Source organism: Theropithecus gelada, chromosome 1 (genome assembly GCF_003255815.1).
Source record: "Theropithecus gelada isolate Dixy chromosome 1, Tgel_1.0, whole genome shotgun sequence".
In the NCBI taxonomy this organism is placed as follows: Eukaryota; Metazoa; Chordata; class Mammalia; order Primates; family Cercopithecidae; genus Theropithecus; species Theropithecus gelada.
Window position 1 is genome coordinate 33297375 of NC_037668.1, and position 24140 is coordinate 33321514.

Sequence of the window (24140 nt, forward strand, 5' to 3'; positions counted from 1 at the left end):
CATACTGACTTAGCCACCCAGAGGGGCTTGCGTTCCAGTGGGACTGCCGTTCCTGTGGGTGAGGCCAGTGGTTATGCTGGGGATAGTGTGGACATGTTTCTTGAAGTTCGAAGCTGGTGCTGTGAACAGCGGGCCCTCTGAGAACAGGGCTGGAGCCAACCTGCACCACTGCACTTCCCATGACACTGGCCTGGCTGGGGTCCTGATCTTGAGAATCTACTGTTTATACAGTGGTGAACAGGCAGGGCCTGTTCTATCTGGGCAGGGCCTCTGCCCAGAGGAGCCGGCTGAGGACAGAGTAAGTGCCATGGGAGCATGGAGGCCGGCTGTCCTCTCTGTGAGGCTTGTTGGGCCCCACACGGCTGGGGTGCTGGAGGCCTTTGCTGGGGCTTTGTGAACATCAGTTCCCCGGGGGCTGCCGTGGCTGGGCGTGGAGTCCTGGGCAGGATCAATGCATCATTTATTCCTCAGCGCCCTCCCCATCTGGAGTGGGGGTCTTGGACTTCCTCCCATCTCAAGGCATGTAAGAGCTAGGTGTGGCCAGCAAGGCACCCTGCAACTGTGATGTCCCAGCCACCCACTACGGGCCGAGCTGTGCCAGGGGGCACTCCCAGGCTCAGGGGACATGGCTTAGGAAGGGTCCATGGGATGTCAGCACAAAAATGCCTTGAAGCAGCCCACATTGATACACCAGGAAAATCCCTCAAAAGCCCCTGACTAACTACAGTTAGTAAAAGCTGTCAGTGTCGCAAGCACGCTGTGAGTGGGGTCCTAGAGAGTCCATGACACACAAGGCTGGCACTCTGAGCAGCGCCTCCTCCGAGAACAGGGCTGGAGCCCGGCTTGCATCATCGCATGTCCCATGTCACTGGGCCTGGGGCCTTGGTCTTTAGAATCTGCCTTTTACACAGTGACGAGCAGGCCGTCCCCTCTGGAGCCCCCTCGGCCAGCCCTGGCATTGCTTGTTCGCTGACTGCGGTGCTGTGTCCTGGGCACTCCGAGGATTCCCTTCTTCTTTAGGGGTATCAGAGCCTGGTGGGGTCAGCCGTCTGTGCAGACTCCTCTCCAGACAATTCAGCTCTGGTGCAGAGGCGGCCTGTGGCTTGCGGAACATCAGAAGACAGGGGAGCCTCCTGGAGACTGAGCCCCAGCACCGACACGGCCGGGCCCCTCCCATCAGGTTCCCACACGGCCTTCTCAACGCGGGCTCCTTGGAGGAAACCCAGCTGCGTGCCGACCACAGAGAACCTCGCTCAAGCTAGGAAAGATCTTGGACTGCTTAATCAAATCAGAATGTTTGTTAATAAAATCATACTTTAGTTGCCCCAGGGGATGTATGATTTAAGGAAATGTTGCAGGTGGGTTTTACTGATTTAGAAATGACTTAAATGTCTCCACCTCTGGGACTGGCACCAGAACACAGGGATCACCAAGCATCCTGCCTTCGGAGTGTTCCTGGACCAGCCGGAGGGAAGGGACAGGTCCCATGCACAACCCGTCCCCAGGGATTGGTATTTGGGAGAGACACGTCTTCCCCCTTCCCATCTACCAGGGCACGGGTGTGGATTTCCTTCCGGAGTCCTTTTTCACAGTCACCATTTCACAATTATGTCATCAGATTTTCTAGGCAAGACCTTGTAAATCACTACATATTTACTTATCAAATAGTAGGTATTTGAATACCAACTATCTAAATACTACCTGTACCTCATATTTAAACTTACTTATTAAACACTGGGTATTTAAACTTGCTTATCAAATCTTAGGTAGTTGAATACCTATTTATTTCAATACTATCCATACCTCATATTTAAACTTAGCTATTAAATACTAGGTGTTTAATTTAAACTTACGAAATACTAGGTATTTGACCATGTCACACCAATTAGAATGGCGATCATTAAAAAGTCTGGAAACAACAGATACTGGCGAGGATGCGGAGAAATAGGAACGCTTCTACACTGTTGATGTGAGTGTAAATTAGTTTAACCATTGTGGAAGACATTGTGGAGATTCCTCAAGGATCTAGAACCAGAAATAACATTTGAGCCAGCCATCCCATTACTGGATATATACCCAAAGGATTACAAATCATTCTACCATAAAGACACATGCACACTTACATTTATTGCAGCACTATTTCCAATAACAAAGATTTGGAACCAATGCTAATGCCCATCAGTGATAGACTGGATAAAGAAAATGTAGCACATATACACCGTGGAATACTATGCAGCCATGAAAAAGGATGAGTTCACATGTTTTGCAGGGACATGGATGAAGCTGGAAACCGTCATTCTCAGCAAAGTAATACAGAAACAGAAAACCAAACACTGCGTGTTCTCACTTATAAGTGAGAGTTGAACTATGAGAACACTTGGACACAGGGAAGGGAATATCGCACACTGCGGCCTGTTGGAGGGTGGTGGCAAAGGGGAGGGAGAGCATTAGGAGAAATGCCTCATGCATGCGGGGCTTAAAACCTAGATGATGGGTTGATAGGTGTGGCAAACCACCATGGACCATGCATGCTTATGTAACAAACCTGCACGTTCTGCACATGTAAAATTAAAGTAAGATTTTTAAAATTTTACTTGTAAATTATCAAGTAATTTATTATGACAAGTAAAATTAGCACATGTAAAATTAAAGTAAGATTTAAAAAAATAAATTAAAAAAAAGAAATCCTAGGTATTTGAATGCCTAGTGCCTAGTAGGTATTTACTTCCCTATTCCCTAGTAAATTACACATCACCTAGTAAGTTGCAGGCTCCAGGCGATATGGGAGAAGCTGTAAACATGTGGGTGCTTGGCGGTGCAGTTGGCCCCCTCCTCCGCTGACTAATCCACTTTCCCAAGCCCACCTTGTTGTCCATAACTAAAACCCAAGCCCTAACAAAATTCCAGTGATTGCAGGAACCTGTCAGTCGCCTGTGGGTTTTTTACTCCTATCTGCCACGGGTCTGCTATGCTGAGCACTGAGGAGGCAGAGGTCACGTTGCAGAAAGTAGGGGCTGCCACGGACTGATTTGGGACAGAAGAGAGACATGATCAGGAGCTCCAAAGGAGGGCCTAGTGTGTCCCGGAGGAGAGAGGCTATGTGACCTGGCTGCAGGGGCCACGAAAGCAGGGAGATGAAAGACTGACCGTGAGCTGGAGCAAGGCCTTGGGGACTGAGGGAACATCTGTCTTTTGCTGAAGGCGCTGTTGGAAAGGCCTGGGTGAGAGAACTGCCACCTGAGCTCCAGGGCAGGGGGCTGGAGGTGGATTTGGCTGAGTTTGGCTGGGACAGGGCAAGCAGGGGAGGCTCTGGAGCCAGAGAGACAGGGGTTGTGCAGCTGCACATCCTGGACCAATGGCTTCACCTCTGAGCCCACCCAACAAGGAGAACTGCAGAGGGACAGAGAAAGTTTGAACCCGTGGCCCCATTCCCTATTATGAAAGGCTCTGGAGGTAGATAGTTTAGAAAGGGCTCTCTTGGGCAGGGGACTGTGCATAGAGAGATGAGTCTATGGTGACTTGTGTTTTACATGCACTTCAGCGTTTATGAAGTTCAGTTGCCACCGTCTCGTTTTATTCTCACCAGCGCCCTGTGAAGAGAACCAGGCAGATTCTCTAATCCCTGTGCCATCCACGAGTTGTGTGACGTACAGAGTGATCTGTGACTTTTTGCACAGGACGTGTCAGGAGGGAGATGCTCACAGGGTGTTTGTCCTGGAACGCTCCCACCTCTTTCCCGCCCAGCTCAGCACCGTCCCGAGGGTGGGAACAGGAGTGGGACGAGAAGACAGAGGCCACTTTTTTTTTTTTTTTTTTTGAGACCGAGTCTCGCTCTGTCACCCAGGCTGGAGTGCGGTGGCCAGATCTCGGCTCACTGCAAGCTCCGCCTCCCGGGTTTACGCCATTCTCTTGCCTCAGCCTCCCGAGTAGCTGGGACTACAGGCGCCCGCCACCTCACCCGGCTAGTTTTTTGTATTTTTAGTAGAGACAGGGTTTCACCGTGTTAGCCAGGATGGTCTCGATCTCCTGACCTTGTGATCCGCCTGTCTCGGCCTCCCAAAGTGCTGGGATTACAAGCTTGAGCCACCGCGCCCGGCAGAGGTCACTTTTGATGCGGGCTTTAGCTGGGGTCTGCTGAGTGCATCTGTGGGGCGGGTTTGGGTTTTAGCCTCTGGGACTTGCCTGAAGCGAGACGTGTGCACGATGCATGTGATTGTTAATGATGCCTTCTCAGCGGCGTCTGCGACTCCCTCGCAGCCTGTGGGTGCAGGCTTGGTGCTGATGAGGGTGACATGGCAGCTTCTGTCTCTGAAGGGTTGGCCCGCCTGCCCCTTACCAGCCACAGGACCAGCCTGGAGAAGGCTGGAGGCGGATCCCACTGCCTGAAGGCCTGGGTGCAGTCTCACTGCCCGAAAAGCAGCACCAACACCTGCGAGCTCCTTAACAATGTGAGGTGTCAGCCTCATCCCAGACCTCCTATCTGACAAAATCCCTGGCACAGACCCAGCCCTGTGCCTGCACAGAGCCCAGTCCTAATGCCCCCACCTGGAAGGGGCTTCTGTTGTCCTGGGACCAGCTTCAGAATGGCAGATGATGAAGCCAAGATCCACGGATCCACCGAGGGTCAGGGGCCCGGCCTGAGTCGCTTGGCTGGTGGCAACTCGGCTGGTGGCAGCTCTGGGGTTCAGCCCCGGTGAAGCTCCCTCCCAGGATTCCAGGACCCGTCACGGGGCCTGGCTCGGAAGATGCGCTGCCTCTGGGCTTGCCAGTGTGTGGAGCATTTCACTGGGGATTTCTAGGATTGTGTGGCTCTTGCTTAGGTATGAGTAAGACGTCTCATAAGATAAACTCTCACGGAGGGAAGAACACATCTCCTTCTTCCCTTTGAGGCCAGGCTTGGGTAGAGGAGGTACAGCCACTCCTCCTGGGATCTTCCCATGTGCAGGGCGGTTCTCCAGTGCCCGAGGCACAGACACCGCCCCGGAGCCCCAGCCTCGGCCTGGAGCCCTGCATAGGGCCTGCAAAGCACATGAGGGTGTTTGCTGTGGTGATACCTGGTACAGAAACTCACCAGCTCCTGTATGTGCATTAACTCTATCAACCCTCACGAAAGCCCACAAGGAAACTGGGGCTCAGAGCGGTAAGAAATGTGCCCAGGGTGGCACAGCAGGCATATCCAACCCAGGTCCTGCTGGTTCTAGGGCCCACTGAGTCTGCTCCCCACCCCCAGGCTCTGCTCAGGATGAATGGGTGGGAGCTCTGTCCCTCCCAGCCCCTCTGGCCCAGGGAAAGCTTTCTCTGGCACCAGCAGCGTGGCTCTCGGCCCCTCTTCAGTTCTGTCTTCTTCCAGGCTGCACATCTGTCTTCTCTTCCCTTCCGCCCTCCACACTGGGAGTGGAGCCTGTTTCCAGCCTGCAAGTCAATCACATGCTGCTGGATGCTCACTGTCCCGGGTGGGAGAGGCCATGGTTACTTGGTCACCGGGTTGGTGATCTTCCCTGGCTGCTGGGTGCTGGTCATCCTGGGTGGATGAGTCCGTGGCTACTTAAGGGCTTGGTCAGTGATCTTTCACAACCTTTCTCAGAACACGCTCAGACCTGAGAGTGGGGCACACCTCTGCTGATCCAACCAAGTTAAGAAAAGGCGAAGAAAAGCAAACAGACATCAGTCCACCCTTGCTGTTGCCCAAATCGTAATTTTCATGCATCAAGATGCCTGTGGGGTCCTCAAGTCACTTGGAAATACGAAAAGGGAGGGGACAGATGCAAAGAGAATGCAGGCATATGAGTGGTGAGATTGTGTCCTCCCCGAGCAAGTGTCCCTCTGGATTCAAGCCCCAGCACCGCCAGCCCTGCAGTTGTTGAAGGACACCCTCTGTCTTCTTCCCGTCCCTGCAGTTAATGAAAACTAACGCCACTGGAGCCCAGTACTATCTTCTTTTGGACTCAGTTGCCCTGGAAAATCAGCTCACCCCCTTCCCTGCCTTCTCCTTTTTGACTTTAAACAAATGGACAAAATCACACCCTGCTGCTTTCTGATGAACCAAATTCTCTGGCACTAACAGAGTGATTTCTATTCAGTTCCCGTCAATCCTATTCCTGTCAGGTTCGCTGGCTGCTGATGGAAACATGCAGTGGATGTGACTGTCAACACACAACACCAAGAAGCTGAGAATCAGGGGTCGGCTCTTTCTAGGATGTGACCTGGAGCAACAGAAAGGAGCGGCACTCCCTACTCCCACCCAGCCTGGTGATTCAAGGGTCTCGGCAAAAGCTGTTCAGCCCCGGGGCTGAGTGTGTGTGAGGCTGTGACATCCTCTCCCTGGGTCATTTGCAGTCAGAATATCTTCCCATCTGGGGCTGCTTTGTCCTGACAGGCCCAGTAATGTACCCATGCCTGAATGAGAGCGGGGGCCACTGCATGGCAGCCTGACCTGGTCTCACCTTGAGGCAGGTGTACTCTAAGCTCCCAGGAGCCTGACGGACACACACTATTCTCCCTTAGTGAGTTTTAGAATCCCCAGAGCTGTCTCACTCCCCTTCTGAAAACAAGGGCTCCCAGGTAACCAAACAATCACCCCCGAAACAGGCATGCATTTCCATCTGTATCTTAATTCCACAAATAGTAGAATTTCTGTAGGACAAAGACGCTATAGAAATTGGCCACAAAGGGACAGCGTCTGCTGCCAGTTCATGGTCCCCACCTCACCACAACCCTTTCACAGCAAAAACAAACTAAGTGCCAGACAGTGCCCTGCACCCCGCCCCCCAGCCTTTCTGCTGTAACTAGGATTCATCCTGGATAAGTCCAGGCCTCTGTGAAAGAACTCTCCTGATGACTAAAGGATGAACTTAGGTGGACTTCTGAGTCGAGGCCCTGACAGGAGTCAAGGAGTGGCACCTAAGGCCAGGCCAGGCAGGTGCTTTGAGTCTGTGGAGGCACCGCCCCAGCGTGTTCTTGATGGACACTGTATCCTGAGGCTGGCTCGTCTCTCTGCTTTATGTGTTTTCACACTTGTCAACCTGGTAGGTTTCCAATTGTTTTTAGCAGTCTTCTGTTTGAAAGAAAAGGAGCTGCACCCAACAGTGTCATACAAACCCATGTATCGGCTGGCAAAACGCAATTCCTTCTGAAACCTGAGAATGATTTTCTAGATGGCTCATGGCAGAACCTTAACAGACACAAGCACGTAGACCGAGATAGCAAGAGGGAGATTCACGGAGTGAAATAGCTTTCGTGAACGTGGGCACAGGAGAATGAAGGTTGGTGGAAGCTGCCCTTCTGGTGGCCTTGGCAGAGAAACCGATACTAAAACTCAGGGGAAGGAAACACCTCCCATGAAAACCTTTAAAAAGAACACTTTGTTTTCGATGGCATCTGTGTTCTGACAAATGGCTGAGCACTGAGCAGGCCAGATCAGTTCGTTTTGCAAATTTTATTTTAAGTAATTGAGTCATCTAAGGATGATTTACCAAGTGCCTCTTGCATGGGAGTTTCTATACAAAGCCCTGGGCAACCCAGGGTGGATGTTGCTAGCCCTGCCTTCAAGAAGCGCAGCTGGACTGCAGGCATGGCCTGGGAGGGGTCTAGCATTCTTCTGTAGTCAATCCTTACGTCAATTTGTAAGAATGTTGAATACAGGTGTAGCTTGGAGCAGGGCTCAGTCACCCTGAACAGTTTCCAGTTCTCCCCTACATCAAAATGGCTCAAGCCGGTGCCCAGAAATAAGAACCCAGAGACATCTCTTCTGCCCAGCGCTTTCCTGCTGCTTCCCTTAAGCGGACGATTCAGGCATTTGCCCGTGATCCTAAAGTGACTCACACCCTGTTTCTTATATATACTGCCAGTTGCCACACGCTCTCTCTCTCTGCCTGACTATGTCTCTGCCTGGGAGGACGGAGGGCTGCCCTCCCCAACTCACTGCTCCCTCCTTGCCCAGGATCTGTAAGTAAAAAGTCTTCAAACTCGTTTCCTACTGTGGCGTGCACAGAACTCGTGCCTTCCGTCGGAGGATCTAGGTGTTACCCCAGGCTTTGAGATGCCAGGGAGAATGCAATGCCGGGCTTCCAACACCAGAGCAACAGTCAGGCAGGCATAAACTGGACGCAGCTCAGACAAAAGTCAGCTGGGCATCTACCAGAAGGACCAAGTTCCCCATGAGGGACGCCTGGTCATGGGTCTGACAGCCGGGCATTAGGCCATCCACCAGGTAATAGAAGTTTCCTGTGAAAGGCGCACTGTGAACACCACGTTTAGCTCCCCTTCATTTTCCATTAGGGCAGGATTGCCAACTGCCCTGACAGTGAAACTCCCAACTTGGCTGGTGGCTTGCAAAACATTTTCAACCAGGAAAAGGCAAAACATAAAGAGTCAGCAGTACTTCTGGCATCAGAGTCAGACCTGCCTCCAGCGGAAGGCTTTGGCCATGACCTCCAATCACACCTCCTTACTGGATTCTCTATGCCTATAGTGCTAGCAAGGAAGAGGATTGGAAGTGCCACGTGAGGTGGGCATGGCTCACAGCCTGGAGGGTCTCATGTGACGTGTTTGGCCTTGACCCTATTAACAAGGTTATAGGAATCTATTTTCTGGATAGAGGTTGGGCGGGTGGACTTCTAAAGGTACAATGAAGGTTCTTGTCTGGGAACAAATCCCAGTCTTGCTTGGTCTCAGATGCAGCCTTGGGAGCTGGGACATTCCAGGGAACTTTAGAGTTGACTGCAGACAGGTACCATTCGGGGCTCCCCTGGCAGGGACAACTCCCCACATTCCTAGTACCCATTCAGGGTCGAGTCAATTCTGCCCCTGGAGGGGTTTGCTTTCATGTTTTTCAAAGTTCTATCGTCTTCTGTAGACAGAAAAATGGTAGAATTCATTGTCCAAGTCCAGCTGTATTTTGGGAGTATCTCCCTAACAGGTGTTTGCAAAGATTTTCAGGTTTAGAGGAGTCACATAGGAGAACAAAAGGCAGCTTTGGTTTTGAAGTTAACAAATGCACAGGAACATAATTTGGCATCTCTGTATTTATACATATATAATCATAGTAACATGATACAAAAATATAATATTTAATATGTATGTTGATGCAAAGGGCGGAGAAGCCTTTGAGCCTGCTGGTATACCTTTTAACCTTAATGTGGTAACCCTCGGGAGCATTGCAAGGGGACTTTGGAACTCCGGACTCCTGCTTCTGGGCTGCAGCCTCCAGACATCCTCTCTAGTCTATAACATGGCTATTGGGGTCATACGGGGTGACTCCAGCCATTCCAACATGTTTAGGCTATCTTAATGATGAGGTGAGGCTCCATGATTGGGAACGTGACCCCTCTGGTTATTACATTTCTTCAGGAGCCTTTGCCCTGGTCCCAGAGGCTGACCAGACCACTGAAAAGGAGAAAACAGGAATGTTAATTATGTAGCTCACATGCTACCCAGAGAATTTACTGTGTGAGTACCCAACAACTGCCTGGGAAAATTGAGGGCACGTGCCCTTGGAAAACAAGGTTCTTCTGCACATTGCCCATATCGGTGCTTACAACAGACCTCACGGCTGGAAGAATCTCAAGCATGACCTGATAATAACATACTCTTAGAAATGGGGGCTGAAATGACTGATGCTATACCAAGCAGTGGGTTAAGTGGATTCCAGGAATTGTTTCTGATTCTCAGCAGCAGCAACCTGCCTGGCACGTGGTCAATTCCATCCTCATCACTAAAACCCAACCTCTTCAAGGTCGCCAAGGACTTCCACGTGGCTGAATCTAAGGAACGTGTCTGTGCTCATCATGCTCAACCTTTCTGCAGTATTTAGCACAGCAGGTCCTCCTTCTCTCATGTCACCCCTCCCTGGGTCACTTTCTACCTCCCTGGCAGCTCGTCCCCAAACTACTTTGCTGTCTCCTGTTCCTTGGCTCAATCTTTAGAGATCGGAGCACCCTGTCTCCCTCCTGACCCCTTCTCATCTCTATCTCCACTGATTCTAACTTCATCATCCAATCCCATGGCTTTAAATCACCCTGTGGGCTGATGATTCACAAACATCGGTCTCCTCCCCATGGCTCTGGTCTTCTCACACATCCAGCTGCTTGCTTGACTTCTCCACTTGAAAATGCACCATGCGTCTCAAGCTCAACATGTCCCAGGGGCAGCCTGGTCTCCTGCCTGCCCTGGCATTGTCCCTCACTGGTCTTCCGCCTTTCAATGAATCTGACCGCCCCAAAACTCGAAAGGCGTTCCAGATATTGTGCTTTCTCCTCCTCCCACACTCAAATCCTCACTCGGCTCTGCGGCTGTCTGGCTGGGTCATTGCAAGGCTCAAGATCCCTGTACCTGCTGTATCTGCTGCACTGCCCCCATCGTGGGCCCATCAGTGTCCTGGATTCCTGCAGTAGCTCCCACCCATCTTCCCACGGCTTTTCATGCCTCAGAGCCTGCTCTCCACAAGCAGCCAGAGTGGCTTCTCTTTGGCTTCTTTGTTTTTAATGTAAACCAAATCCATTGCTTAAAATCTTTCCATAATTTTCTGAGTCCTTAGAGCAAAACCTAAGCCCCTTAGTACGGTCCACAAGACGTCATGTGGACGGGTCTCTGCTGGGGCATTTTCATTTTCATCTCCTCTAGCTGGCAGGTTCTTCCCCTCCCTTAGCACATAATGTCTCACCAACCAGCCCCCAGGCACCCCTTCCGCCCACCTCTCTAAAGTCATGTTTTGCACCTGCGCCTGCTCATTCGTTTCCTTAGGATGCAATAACAAAGCACCTTAGGCCAAAGGGCTTCAACGACAGAACTTATTTTCCCACTGCCCTGGAGGCTGGAACCTGAGACCAAGGTTGGCAGGGCTGGTTTCTCCCGAGACTTCTCTCCTTGGCTTTTAGATGCCGTCACCTTTCCGTGTCCTCACATGGCCATCCCTCTGTGTCTGTGTCCTCATGTCCTCTTTTTATAACGACACCAGTCAGATTGGATCAGGACCTACTCTAACGACCTCATTTTAACTTAATGGCTTCTTTACAGACCCTGTCTGCAAATATGCCACTTTCTGAGCTCCTGGGGGCAAGGACACCAACAGGTACATTTGGAGGGACACAGCCCAGACCACATTGTCCTGACCCTCCACATCTCATCTCTCTGCTTCTTTCTCTCGAGTAGTCACTATGTTTTGGAATGACCTCCCTCTCTTTTTATTTTTTCACCTTTTTTGTTGGTTTTCTCCTAGGATGGATATTTTGTTTGTTTATTTGTTTGTTTGTTTTGAGACAGAGTTTCTCTCTTGTTGCCCAGGCTGGAGCGCAATGGCATGATCTCAGCTCACTGCAACCTCCGCCTTGGAGGTTCAAGTGATTCTCCTGCCTCAGCCTCCCAAGTAGCTGGGATTACAGGCATGTGCCACCATGCCCAGCTAAAAATTTTGTATTTTTAATAGAGATGGGGTTTCCCCATGTTGGTCACGCTGGCTGGTCTCAAACTCCTGACCTCAGGTGATCCACCCACCTCAGCCTCCCAAAGTGCTGGGATTACAGGCATAAGCCACTATGTCCAGCTGGGATAGACATTTTATGAGGCTTTTCTGCTTGTTCACTGCCAAGTCCTCATCGTCCATACCATGGAGGCTGTGATGACATCTTCTACAAATACTTGGGAAAGCTCCAGAGGAGAGGAGGGTTCAGTGGAGAGGATGAACAGCAGGAGGAACTGCTCTGGTTATGATTAGTCCCATGGAAAAGATGGGGAGGGCTCAGGGGCCAGACGTCGCTGAGATGCCCAGATGTGGGTCATTCTAAACCCAAAGCTCATCACTTTCTCCCGCTCTGCCCCTGCCTATAGGAGTGGGCATTGCTGCTTCTCAAGCTGTGGGCCAGAGCAGAAAAATCCCTGGCCACCCTCTGTGCAGAACAGACGTGAGTGAGACTCTTACAAGGCCACCTGCCCAGCCCTGGTGGCTCCTAGTCCAGGACACGGAAAGCGGGCTGCTGCCTCAGAAAGCCAGGAGGGCGAGAAGACCCTGAGAGTGTCCAGAACCCAGAGAACTGGATTAGGACCTAGAGGCACTGGGTCCCTGGAGCCCCAGAGGGAGCAGATCCAAAAATGGAATTGTGCTGTCTGCATCCTCTCCGGCCAGTTCAGTGCAGAAGTTTACTCTGTGAATGAGTCTCCTTTGTCTGCTGTCTCAAAATACCACCTACTTGATAGCGTTAAATAGCAGAAATTTATTCTCCCACAGTTCTGGAGGTAGGAAGTCCAGAGTCAAGGCATCAGCAGGGCCATACTCCCTCTGAAGGTTCTGGGAAAGGGTCCTTCCCCACTTCATCCAAGTTCTAGGGACTCCTGATGTTCCTCACGGATGGCCACGTCGCTCCAATCTCTGCCTCTGTCTTCACATTGCCTTGTCCTCTGTATGTGTTTGTCCCCAAACTCCCTCTGCCTCTCTCTTATAAAGATACACATGATTGCATTTGGGGCCTGCCCAGATAATCTAGGATAAGCTCTTCTTTTCAAGATCCTTAGCCTAATCACATTTTTTGCCATAAAAGGGAACATTCTCTCTTCTGTCACATAAGGTGGCATTCCCGTGTTCTGGGGATTAGGATGCAACCTCTCTCTCTGGGGCCACCTGTCAGCCCACCACACTGTTTTATGAGTTTCTTAAATAAACAGGTGCCATCTCCTGTGTAGATCAAGGGAAGAGCCTCTGCCTGTCTCACAGGCTGGGCAGAACCACCCATAATAGCAGCATGACATTTGAGGTGGCTTTTCGGCTTGTTGCAGGAATATTCTCAATATGAAAAGATAAGACCTTGACGTAGGTGGGGAAAATAATGCTTCTGTCTTTCAGAGCAGGAGTGGCACAGAGCGGCCCTCTGTGCTTGAGGAGGGGAGGTAGTGGTTGTACTACAGAGGCTCTGCTTCTGGGTGGTGAGACTTCCCCAGATGAGGGTGAGATCAGGATCCACAAAAAAAAAAAAAAAAAAAAAAAAGCAGAGCATGAAGGAGAGGACTTTGGGGGCCCAGCCTTTGAATAGAAACCAGGAGAGGTGAAACCCCAGAGAGAAACCAAACGGGGTCCTCTTCTCCCTATCTCCAGAGTGGGGTGAACCGACCTGCCTGTTGCACCTCACCAGCACACATGCACATGCTCTCCAGTTCCTTACTGAGCTCATAATTAACCTGTGGGTGCCTAGGGGAAGACACAGGTGACAGCTGCCCCTGCCTTGGGCCTCCCTGAGCCAGCCCTCTCGCTGCTCCCTCTGCTGTCCCTGGGCACATGTTGTCAGAATGAGGCTCAGGTAGCCAAATCTCAGGGCCCAGAGTACCACTTTCCCTCCTCCCATCCTCCTTTCTGGTCCAGTTGGCATGTGCATGGGCTGCCCATAGGAAAAAAAAGCCCAGATTAGAGACATTTTAAAAGGAGTCAGTTTACCCCACCCAGGGGTAAGAAGGACCAGATTTCAACAATCCAAAACTACTTCCTTCTGGAATATTTGCTCCCCTGAAGGACAGACAAAGTGAAGCTTGCTCCATTTTCCTTGTTAGGAAAACAAAATGCAAATGAGTTTTCTGAGGATTACTTCTGCGTATTAAGAGGCTTATGTAACATTTTAGCACACACAGGGAAGAGCAAGGGATGCACAGAGGGTGAGCTGAGAACCAACCAGGCGAGTCTTAACTCCATCTTCAGTTCTGCCCCTGACCCTCTTTGTGACCTTAGGCTAGGCTGTAACCACTTTGGGCCTGTTTTCCTTTTAAACCTGTAGAGATGAAGCATGGTTTGGTAGAAATGAAAAAAGCATGAGTTTTAGAATCAGACAGAATCACATTGAAACACTACTCAGTTGTGTGATCTTGGGAAAGCTTTTTTAACTACTCTAAACCTAGTTCCTGAGCTGAAATAGACAGATACTATGTTCCTCATTGGGTTGTTATGAAAATTTGGAAAAGACACCTGAAAATGCATAGTCCAAACCCTGGCACATAAGCACTCAAAAACAGTGCTCTCTCTCCTCCTTTCCTGACTGGGACCAAGAACTAAACAACAGAAGTGAGTAAAGTAGGTCAAGTTCAGCTCCACCCTTTGAAAAGTGATCTCATGGTCATAGCAGTAAGGAGCTAAATATTTCCTTCTTCATCAGTAGGAACTCAGTGTTTATAAACTTTGGTAATTTGGATTAAAGGGATATGTAGTACATTAAAATGTTACTCAGAAATAATTTATGTTCCCCAATCCATTAAGATGTCTAATTTTAAATGCCTACTTTTGAAATGTCTAATTTTAAATGTTGCCCACTAAATGCAGCCTTTGATGATCAAAATGGCAAGGCAGGATCAAGCCATCTGTGAATTCCTGTGGTGACTTTTCTGTAGTAAGCTGCATTGTAGTTAAGTAGCTTGCATCTCTCTTTTTCCAGCAGCACAGTGAGCTCTTCAAAAGTGGGCTAAGTATTTGATTATTTGGGCTGTGAGGGAGCCTGGGGAGGGGTCTGGAATGTGTTCACTGAGTGGTTAAGGTACAGATTTTTCTGCACTGACATGCACATTTCCTACTCCTGCCCAGCCAGATGTGTTCCCTTGCTTGTTGCAGAGGCTGTGTTCATTAGGAATCCACTGGTCACAAATCACCATGACCCACTTCAAACTGGCTGAAGCAAGGCAGGGCATTTGGAAGCCCAGCTAACCCCACTGTCTTGTCCAGGGGTGGGAAAGCCTCAACACCCAAAGCCCAGTTGTACTTCTTGATGAGTTCCCTAAATACAGTAACAACATAACTCAATTGGTTGGCTTGAAACAACAGGTGTTGTCTCACTGTTCTGGAAGCCTGAGATGTGAAGTCAAATTGTGGGCAGGCCCATCCCTCTTCCAAAAGCCCTGGGGATGGCTCCATCTGAGTCTCTCTCATAGCTTCTTGTGGCTCCTGGCAATCCTTCTTGTTCCTTGGCTTGTGGTTGTATTGCTCCCATCTCTGCCTCATTCTTCACACAGCCATCTTTACAATGAGTCTCTGTGAGGTTCCTTTTCTTCTCATAAGGACTCCAGTCATATTGCCTGTATAGCCACCCAGCCACCCTATTCCAGTATGACCTCATTTTTTTTTTTTGGAGACAGGGTCTTACTGTGTTACCCAGGCCGTAGTGCAGTGGCAAGGTCTTGGTTCACTGCAGCTTCAACCCCCTAAGCTCAAGCAATCCTCCCACCTCAGCCTCCCATGTAACTAGGACTACAGGTGTGTGCCACCATAGCTATTTTTTTAAATTATTATTGTTTGTAGAGATGAGGTCTCACTATGTTGCCCAAGCTGGTCTCAATCTCCTGAGCTCAAGCAATTATTTTGCCTTGGCCTCCCAAAGTGCTGTGATTACAGGTGTGAGCCACTGCCCCTGGCTGACCTTGTCTTAACTAATGACCTCTGCAAAGACCTCACATTCTAGGTTCCAGGTAGGCATGGATTTTGGGCCCCACAGTTTGACCCATGCCCCACTCCACCTGATTGCGCTTGATTGCCTCTTCCTGCTTTCAGGTCTCATTCTGAGGCTGACTCTCCTTTCACCAGTGCTAATGACTATCAACCCCTTGGGCCAGGGCTGTTCTCTTCCCCTGCCCATCCTGTGGGAGAGCCTGAGCTCTGGTCTGTCTCACCCCTCCCAGAAGGTGGTGGGAGGTCCCTTGAGTGGGGCCAACATAAGCCACGTGCCCACCTGTGCATGGATCCCTGGGGCCAGGGCCATGGGAATTGCTGATCAGTTGAAACCAGGAAGGCCCCCAGGCTCCTTGAGACAGAATGAAGTGGGGGTCCCCAAAGGAGATGTGGGTGCCCTTTTCCTAAAGGAGGAGTGAGGATGGTGCCCGCTACAGAGAGGGAGAGAGTCACCATTAGAAATACCGTGATAGGAGAATATGCGTCATCCAGCTGCCAGGGCTGAGGCGGCCCCACACTCGGCCTCCCTGCTGCAGCTGACAATACCCCAAGTTCAATGGTGCTTAAACACGCTGATTAATTTAAATGGCAATTCCGGGGAGTGCTGCCGGCAGAGACAATCAAATGACACTCCACATCCCACCCACAGCCCCCTCCCAGCTTTGCCCGCAGTGTCTAATCAGGGACAGGGTTTTGTCTTTCTACAGGCCCAAGATGGGTCTCCTGTTATCTCCTCGGCTTTGTTCCCGATCACGATCTGTAGCACTTTCCTGCGTTTTCCCAACAAATAAAACTGGAGGCAATGACCTGTCATCTCCCCGGCATTCAATTAGCAGGGAAAGTGGTGGTGGTGGGAGGTGGGCAGTCTCCCTGCCGCTCCTCCACACAAATGTGTCCTGGCTCCCTGCAGCCAGCCACAGTGGCCCTCCAGCAAGGACACAGAGACAGTCCCCAGGGTCACCCAGGCACAGACCCGATGGGGTCCATGATAAGACAGACATGGAGTCCAGGCGGCCTGCGGCCTGAGTTCAGGTAGGAGGCTGCCCCTCCCCGTGCCTCTCCTGCCTCCTCTCCCTCCCCTCCTTGCCATCCCGCCTCCTCTCCCCTTCTCTGTTAATCTCTCTGTAGGATCGGTACACCATGACAGCCGCCTTGACAACCAAGGTCAGAATCTTCTCTCAGCAGAGCCTGGCATTCCTGGGTGTTCCTGGGCTGCCAGGGTGGGTATGCTTTGCAGAAACAGTCAGGAGCACACCCCCGTCCCGAAGTCCACACCAGGAAGGCTTCCCCTGAGGATGCAAGGGTTACTGGACTGATGTCTCTTTCTTTTCTGAGGGTTCAAAGCATTTGTACGATGATCCCATCCCCTAGACACACCATCACCATGAGAAGCCTGCAGAGTCCAGGGATGAGGTTGGGGTCTCTCTTAGGAGGGTCTCTCCCTCTGCCTCCTGCCCCACTTGCCCCACAAAGGACTGTGGGGCTCCGTGGCATCCACACAGGCCCTGGTTATCCACAGGACTCTAGAACATGGACTAGCCCACGTGTTAGTGGCTTTCATTCCAACTTCTTTACACCTTCGTCCTCCTGAAGGATTCTCCTATAAATTGATAGGAAGATGATGTTAAACCCAGGCACCCAAGGGAAGGGAAAAAGATGCTAAACGGAAGCACATAAATAGTCAGGTGCCTAAGTGGAGGCAGTAAATTCACAGTTTCGCTGTAAATCGGGTCTGTGCTTTGCACTTTACATGTAATTGTTAAATTGCTCTAAAAATAAGTAACCGATAAAATGAATAACGATCCAATTTGCCTCATCCGCGACTCGGTTTGAACCGAGTGCTGACACAGACACCGTCACTTTTACACTCACCATTTGGCAGCAGCAGAGAAAAGGCTTTTATTCCACTAAGTTTGGGATCCACTTAAACAGTAGGATAGTTAGATTCTGAAGTCAGCCTGGGACTCTCAGAATTCACATCCAGCCCTTGGCACTGGGCCCATCTGATCTTCTTCTGGGGCAGAGTCTGTAGCCTCAGAAGACCTCTCTGCTCAGGGACTCTGTCCTCAGGCTGAGCCCTGCTTGGTCCCGTCCCCTGTTATCATGAGCCTTGCTTTGAATTAGTCTTTCCTTGTTCATATACCATGTGTTTCCTTTACACTGGTTGGGCCCTGACAGAGACACCAAATTACCTGGACCCAGGAGAAAAGCCCCCAGACATTTTATTGGCAGGTTTTGCAACACCACATCCTTCCTAGTTTTCAACAGGGGCTCTGTTTCTAGACCATCTGCCTCAGTTCCCTTCTGCAACAGTTCCACCATGGGACTCTCGCGGGGGCTTTTGGGTGTGGCAGAGGCACGGTGGGGCCTGGAAATATTTGTGCCTGGTTGCACCTGAGCCTGACACTGTCCCCACCATGCTCCCTGTCTGCAGAATGAGAGTAACCACCAAACCCCACAAAGCCATCCTGGGGATGAGGTCAGGCCATGTGCACATGGGGGGCAGGTGCCCGCAATCACTTAACAAGGCTTAAACAAGCCCTTGCCATTCTGACTTTGACTCTGCAGGACCAATTTTTACTTCCAGTGTGAGCTCAGCCCTGGCCTGTGGAATGCAGGGCCCCTGTAAGTGTGGGTTCAGAAGAGAGGGAACATGGTCCTCTGCCCCACTCCATAAGCTCACAGGCAAGCCCCATGAAGAGAGGATCCAGGTGCGACACAGGAGGTGCAAAGACAGCGACATGCATTCCTGCGTTTAAAACGCACGCCCCTCCAGGCATGCAGACAAGAGTGTCTGCCTGGCTCGGGTGTGGCAGAGGGGCAGGGTCTCCAGGAGTGACCAGGCTTTAGGCAGGACGGAGGGCCCTGAGGGCGGCTGGGGAGGGCAGGCATGGGGGGAAAGGGACAATGTGAGCGAAGCCTCCTGAGTGAGAAACTGAGTGACTCGTTGTAGGAGTGTGTCAGGTCTGCAGCTGGGACTGAGGACTTCGTAGGCTACAGGAGAGAAGCAGCCTGACCACGGGGACTGAGCTCAGCCTCCACTGTCCAGGCATTAGGGAGCCATGGAGGAGTGAGATATAGAGCAGCAGCACAGTCAGACTGGACCCCAAGGAAGAAAGCTTTGAAGAGAGGCAGGGAGACCAGTTGGCCACCCACAGACTGGGCCAATGCAAGAGCTGATGAGCCCTGAGCTCATCAAGGAGGTGGACGTGGGGACGAGGAAGACACGAAGATAAAGTTAGAGGGCAAATCTGCAGAGCTGGCCACCGAGAACCAGGGTGAGGAGGAGACAGGATGAGGCAGATAAGGATCTGTGCTGGAGAACAGGCCATCTGTGATTTGGAACGAAGTGTCCCTAGATTCTATTAGGCAATTGTGCAAACTCCCGCTCTTCTGCTGTTGATTCCTCTGATGCTCAGGTTCAGGCTTCTGTTCTCAACCTCACGCAATTCAGTTACCTGGGAAAGGAAGGAGCGGCCTCAGGCCCCAGGAGGTCCCATTCCAGCAGAGCAAACAGACAAGCAGACGGGTGTCCAGAGACCCAGACCAGCCCAGAGTTCAGGCGGCAGCCTCCTGTGGCTCTGCAGGACTCAGAGCAAAGGCCTGTTCCTAGCCGGGCAGTGAGGGTCCCTGTGGAGGCGGGTGCTGTTTGAAAGGAGTCTGGGGGAAGAGACAAGGTGAGCTGGGAGAGGGAGATGCTGGAAGGTTCCTGGCAGAGGGAGCAATGGGGAGGGCAGGAGGGGGACATTCCAGAGTGGTGGATGAGGGCTGAAGGGGACAGGTCACACTGCGTGGGTTGGAAGGAACTGAGAGCTCTGGGCCTGTGGGCAGGTGGCTGGGGGACCCTCACGTGGGCTGGCCTTGGGACTCAGGCTCCTGCAGCTGTGTAGACACGGGCTTGGGTCATTCCTCAGGGGACGGTGCAAACTGCTTGCATCATCCTCTGGGCCACCCCATCATAGCTGGGCTTCCCCAGTGCGGTGCCTGGGGACAGACTGCTGGCAGGGCCCGAGGAACGGACAGGGACCCCCTGGCCACCCAGATCCTGCCCCATAAATCGTACCAAGAGCAGACCAGGCGGCTCTGCCAGCTGGCACCCGCCCCCTCCACACCCCACACCTGGCTGTGCGGGAGCCACTCAGAGGCTGTTTTGATTGGCTCATTTCAGCGGAGCTCATTATTTTTACAGGGAACAATTTCTAACCATTTTCCTTGTCACTCAGGGCGGTTGCTATTAGCTGAGTTACTCGGGCCGTTATAAATACATTATCAGACACGTTCAACAAGCGATCGCAGGTAAAAATAATCCCCGCAGTGCTGGCAGTGTGGAGCGCAGATGCAAGCCAGGCTGATTTCTGGCAAGACACACTGGGCTCCTTATCTCTCTCTATGCGCAGGGGCAGGGGTAGGAGTGGCGCTGCCAGGTCCAGAGGAGGGTCTCAGAGGCCTCCTGTCCCCCTCAGGGTAACAGAGTGTCAACCCTGGGGGTGCACCCTGAGGGTGCAGAGGCTGTAGAGAACACTGGCCCCACTGTCTGGGGGGCCCTGTAGGCCTCGTGTCAGAGCCTCTTGGGAACTTCCTAATAGGCCAGGCCTGCTGCATAGGGGCCTCTGGAAGTGGGCACAGGTGGCCTTGAGGTCTAGTCAAGGAGGGGGCACAGGCAGGTTGGGCACACCCACCCCTCCAGCGGGGAGGCAGGGTGGAGCAACGGGGCAGCCAGCCTCGGAGTCAGGACCCAGCGCTTTCTTACAGGTACAAGTGGCCTAACTTATCCAAGCCTCAGCTATATCACCTATCCAGTGGGTAGAGTGAGGCTTACCACGCAGGGTGTCTAACATTCCGTGTGTGAAACGACGTTTCCCAGGCACTTGTAATCGTCCTGTCATTAGTAACTAATTACGGTGAAGGAGAGCTGCCGACTCACATAGCTGTCAGCTGCCAGGCTCTGAGGCTCGCCTCCTGTGCAGGTTTTGGGTTGTGTTGGGTGTTAAGACCGCTGCACACAATAGGGACGCTGGTGTGTCATCGAGCGGGTAGACCTGAGCTGAGGGCTCCAGATGGGTGGGACACGTGTGGCATGTCTTTGGGGAATGCATGGAGCCCTCCTGGAGTAGGAAGGGAGAAGAGTTTTCAGGGAGAAGACAGAATTCCAGACAATGGGGTGCACACAGTCTAAAGAAGGAAGATTGCAGGGAGCTTGAGCAGACAGGTGGGACACCTGGTAGACAAGTACAGCTAGGACACCTAGTAGACATGTAGGAAATCTTTTATACAGCTAAGGCACCTGGTAGGCAGGTGGGATACCTCTGATACAGCTAAGGCACCTGGTAGGCAGGTGGGATACCTCTGATACAGCTAGGGCACCTGATAGGCAGGTAGGTTACCTGGTAGACTGGAAGGGGAGAGAAGGACGCCTTGTCAGATCAGACTATGAGGTCGCATCATCTCGGTTCCTCCATGGAGACAGAATCCCACACTAGTGGGACCCTATTCTTTATCATTTCCACCCTCACTCTCGTTGACTGAGTGCTCACTGTATCCTCAACCCTGTGCCAACCACCTTATCCACTCCTGGTGTCTTTCGGTGGCCCTGGGCTGGGCTGTCATTCAGAGAGTGTGAGCGGCTTGCCCAGAGGATGCTCACAGCTCGTCTGTGGTGAGTCACGGCTCGGACCCACATCCTCCTGAGTTCCCACTGTGGGGTGTCACCTGCAGCTGTTTCCTCCACACCTTAGTATCTGGTGGGTTCATGATCCCTTCCCTCGCCTCCAACTTGCTGCTCCCCCAGAGTTGGCGCTTGCCCTGACTGGGGTCCTGCTCATGGTTAGCACTCACAGTGGACGCGCCAACCACCCTTGAACTCGTGACAGGCCCCACTGAGGCTAGAGGCCCCCCTCATTGCAGGCACACTGACCGCTGCCCTTGAACTCGTGACAGGCCCCACTGAGGCTAGAGGCCCCCCCCCCATTGCAGACACACTGACTGCTGCCCTTGAACTTGTGACAGGCCCTGCTGAGGCTAGAAGGCCCCCCACAAGGCCTGATTTCTTTCCTGGTACTCCCATCACAGCTCAGTGTGTGTTGTTCTCGCCCCAGCCTTGGTCTGTACCAGCTTGAGCATCGGTGCTGCTGTCCTTACCTGGATCTCAACCTCTACCTTGCGGGAACCGAGCCTGTGGGGTAGGAAGGTGGACACTAATGCATTCTCGCAGGGGCTGGGCAGGGGCTGGGCTCTGCCGGTCTGGCCAAAGTGCTACCTGGTCCTCCCTGGCCCAGGGTGGAGACTTGGGCACCTTCGGTGCTCTGATACCCAAACCTTCCTCTCTTGAAAGGACCCTCAGACTTCTCAGTCTCTAAAGGGAAGGACCAACACTGAGCATCTTTCCTCATCCCGCCAAGTCTTGCCACGTGCCCACAGCAGAAGCCATACCTGTGAGGTGGAATGAGTCACACAGAGTCTTGAGGAGCAAGAACAGCCAGGTCAGCCTCGGGTGGAGGGGCTGGGGGTGCTGAGGTCTGACTTGGGAAGGGCAGGGGCAGGGGCAGGGCTGGGTCTCAGGTCAGTGTCAGGCCAGGGAGGCTGAGTCCCTGGGAGGCCAGCCCCTGTGACGCCCCTGCCTGTGATCTCCTCACTCTGGAGTAGCACGCTTTCTGCTGTGCTATCCAAAGGTGGCCCTCCAGGCCTCTGGGGTCTCTGTTAAGGGGCCCCCAGACTCCGCTATACCCACAGAACCCTGCAATAAATAGGGCAGAATCAGGGCCTGTCCAAGACAACATGTACTTTCTACCCCAGGGCCTGCAAAGACCAGAGACCCGAACTTCTCAGAGTGTAGCTCTCAACGGGCAAACATAGTCTACGGCCACAGAAATCAGAAAGGTGGTGACCTCTGGAGGCAGGGCTAGCTGCAAAAGGGGCGCAAAACCACTTTTTAGAGTAGTGATGGGAACTTTCCTTATCTTGAGTGGGTGCTGGTCACCTGGATGTATACATAGATCAGAACTTACTGGAGGGTACACTTACTGTGTTCTCAATTATACCTCGGTTTTTAAAAAAGGTCTCAAACCACATGCGTCAGAATGAAATAAACCATCCTGGAAAACCTAAAATTTGAAAACCTCTGTTCTAGACACACTTAGATAATCCATAGGATAGTTATTCAATCTGCCATCTAAATGAGGACACTTTATTTTTTTTTATTTTTATGATATTTTTATTTTTTTATTATCATATTAGATATTTCTCCTAACACTATCCCTCCCCCTTCCCCCCACCCCACAACAGGCCCCAGTGTGTGATGTTCCCCACCCTGTGTCCAAGTGTTGTCCAAATGAGGACACTTTATAGAGGGAAGGAGCTACTGAAAATAAATGAATATATATTTATTTATATATAAAATACGTATTATATATAATATACATATTATATATTATATAATAAATATATATTATATATATTTATTTATATATAAAATGCATATTTTATATATACTATAATTAAATATGTAACATATATGTATTATATAATATAAACAGAATATATACTATTGTATAAATTTATAAAAATATATATTAAATTGGTACAAAAGTAATCATGGTTTTGCCATTATTACTCTATTTTTTGTTTGTTTGCTTTGTTTTTAGGTGGAGAGTCACTCTTGTTGCCCAGGCTGGAGTGTGATGGTGCAATCTCAGCTCACTGCAACCTCCATCTCCTGTGTTGAAGTGATTCTCCTGCCTCAGCCTCCCAAGTAGCTGGGATTACAGGCTCTTGCCACCCCATCCAGCTAATTTTTTATATTTTTAGTGGAGATGGGTTTTCACCATTTTGGCCAGGCTGGTCTTGAACTCCTGACCTTAGGTGATCCACCTGCCTTGGCCTCCCAAAGTGTTGGGATTACAAGCATGAGTTACCATGCCTGGCCTGCCATAATTACTCTTGTACAAATGTAATATATTTATTATTCAATTAGATATATATTTATTTATTATATTTAATAAATAAAACTATTTTATATATTTAATTAATTTATTATTTAATTAGATATATATTTAATTCATATATAACATATAACATATATTATATATAAATATAGAGAGAGACTGGTAAATTCGTTTCAATGTATTGGTGAATCCAATTGAAATTTTTTTTTTTTTTTTTTTTTTGAGACGGAGTCTCGCTCTGTAGCCCAGGCTGGAGTGCAGTGGCCAGATCTCAGCTCACTGCAAGCTCCGCCTCCCGGGTTCACGCCATTCTCCTGCCTCAGCCTCCCGAGTAGCTGGGACTACAGGTGCCTGCCATCTCGCCCGGCTATTTTTTGTATTTCTTAGTAGAGACGGGGTTTCACTGTGTTCGCCAGGATGGTCTCGATCTCCTGACCTCGTGATCCGCCCATCTCGGCCTCCCAAAGTGCTGGGATTACAGGCTTGAGCCACCGCACCCGGCCCCAATTGAAATTTTTCTAAAGGAGTTTCTTTTCAATAGAGTTCTAACATTTTAAAAATATTTTCTTAAAATTTCTATGCCCTTCTTCAAAGTTGCTTTTTATTTTCTTTTTTTTTGGTTGGTACACTAGAAATTGTTGACACCTTAAACTGACTCCTCTCTGTTAGACCGTAACCATTTTAATTAAGACAATTTTCTCTCTGCAGGTGCAGAGGTACCTGGTGAGCTCAAAGTAAATTCCGCTCACTGTTTTTTTTTTTTTTTTCCTCACACTGAAAAGTGAAAATATTTC